General features: G+C 46.6%; 1 pseudogene; it reads right to left on the minus strand.

The window, feature by feature from the left end:
• Positions 1-364: 364 nt before the first annotated feature.
• Positions 365-1085, minus strand: LOC147417870 (chitinase 1-like; annotated as a pseudogene).
• Positions 1086-2428: the final 1343 nt, after the last annotated feature.

Below are 2428 nucleotides of genomic sequence, written 5' to 3' on the forward strand. Positions count from 1 at the left end.
TCTACTCAATTATCTATTTAGCTACGTCTTATTTCCTAACAGCCATATGGGTGATGCCTACATGTGGCTCTTGCCCCATGGTGTGCGATGCTTGTCCAACCATGTTTCATGGCAAGGGAGAAGCACCTTCCCGTGTTGGCTCTAGAGTGCAAAGCTCACCCATCGTCCATGTTGGCCCTCTCGTGCAAAGCTCGCCCATCTTCCCCGCAGTGATCGCCATGTGTATGAAGCTATCCATAAAACTATTTTTTACAAAAAAAGGGGGTGCAAAGCTCACCCATCATCTGTGCACGCGCGGATGATGGGTGAGCATTGCACCACCTGTTTTATAGAAAAAATAGCTTTATGGGTAGATCTCACCATCTCATTGACAATGATGAAGAGCACCGATACCCGGATAAGGCGCGATGGTGGCCACTCTAATTAGACCTTAATCCTTGAGGTGGGTGATGAGCTCGCCGATGCCCAAGTGGTGAAGTCTTGAGGGGAGCTACTGCCAAAGCTCTCGTAGGTCGATGTTGAGGGCATCAATGTGGTAGGCGAAGATGATGAGTGAGAGACAGGAGAGGGAATTTTCAATCTAGGTACCGCGGGATGTGGGCTCGAAGCCGATGCTGGCAGAGAAGTTGATGGATGGGTGGGTGGATTTGATGGTGGCAATGGTGGAGGGAGACAAGCGGAGCTCCCAAGTGGCCTCAAAGAGGCCGTTGATGGTGCTGGTGTTGGTGGAAAATTCCAAAATGAAGAAGAATTCAAAGGTAGAGCAGGTGTAGGGAGCGATGGGGACATCTAGTAGAGCTGCACCGCCACCGCCAATGTACTCCATGAATACTAAAGCCAACATTGCTAGCTCCCTTCTTGCCATCTGCCCGCCTCTTGCACTAAGATACAGACAACATGTCACATAAATTCATGCTCACGAATTACACCAACACATTTGGTAGCCCACAGATTACATGATGATATGCCTACAGAATATGAGCCTTCTCACCTGCTTCATTCTCTGCAATCACGCCTGACAATGATAGAACCCACCTTGCTACCAGCCACTGCAAAACCATCCAACCACCCACAAATTGTGTCATCGTCTAACCGGCTGTACGGAGAGAGAGAGAGAGAGAGAGAGAGAGAGAGAGAGAGAGAGAGATAGAGAGAGAGAGAGAGAGAGAGAGAGAGAGAGAGAGAGAGGGGGGGGTGGGGGGGGGGGGGGGGGGGGGGGGGAGGGGGGGGGGGGGGGGGGGGGGGGGGGGGGGGGGGGGGGGGGGGGAGGGGGGGAGATGGTATAGATATGTGCTAAGCTACTTCCAAACTTCTAAGATCCAAGAGTGGATGGAGTGGTCTTGCACAAAAGCTAGTGTAGTTTGTAACAACATTACCTACCAGCCGCATCGATCAAATAGACATATACAATAGTGATCACCATGTGCTTTGCAGCACCTAAATCTTTCATTGAAAAAGATTTGGACAGCTCCTCTTTTAGGTCTTTGATGTCCTGCATGTTAGCACTTGCAATCAACATGTCATTAACATACAACATTAGGATGATGAATTTCCCATCTCCCAAATTCTTCGTGTAGACGCAGTGATCCGAGTTCCATCTTGTGAATCCATGATCCAACATCCATCGATCAAACTTCAAATACCATTGTCTTGATGCTTGCTTTAAACCATACAAGCTCCTCTTTAATCTGCAAACCATTTTCTCCTTACCTTTTACTTCATACCCCTTTGGTTGAAGCATGTAGATTTCCTCCTCTAAGTCACCGTGAGGGAATGCCGTATTTACATCCATTTGCTCGAGATTTAGATCATGAGTAGCCACAAGGCTTAAGACAAGCCTAATTGAGTTCATTTTTACAACAGGAGAAAATATTTCATTGAAGTCAATACCTTTCTTTTGAGAAAAACCTTTTACCACAAGCCTAGACTTGTACCTTTTCTTCTCACCTTCTTCTTCCTTTATCTTGTACACCCATTTGTTTTGAAGTGCCCGCTTACCTTTAGGCAACTCAACCAACTCCCATGTTTGGTTGCGATGTAGTGAGTCCATCTCCACTTGCATGCTCTTCGTCCATTCTTCTTTGGATTCATGTTGCATAGCTTCTTCATATGATTCCGGCTCTCCAGAATCTGAGATCAAGAGATGGTTGAAGGAAGGAACAAACCTTTCTGGAGGTCTACTTGCTCTTGTAGATCTTCGGGAATAGGTTGAGGCTCCTCATTTGGTTGACATTGTTGCACATTGTCACCGTTTGCAGTCCTTGAGTCTTCACCGTCCTCAAGCTCCATGTACTCATCACCTGTTTCTTTTGTTTGTTTTCTTTCCAAGTAATCTTTGTACATATTTTGTTCGTTAAAAATTACATCCCTACTCCTTAAGATTTTACCATCTTCAGGATTCCATAGGCGATACCCAAAGTCTCCTTCT

The sequence above is a fragment of the Adiantum capillus-veneris genome, chromosome 30, assembly GCF_014529385.1.
Source record: "Adiantum capillus-veneris isolate H3 chromosome 30, ASM1452938v2, whole genome shotgun sequence".
Classification (NCBI taxonomy): domain Eukaryota; kingdom Viridiplantae; phylum Streptophyta; class Polypodiopsida; order Polypodiales; family Pteridaceae; genus Adiantum; species Adiantum capillus-veneris.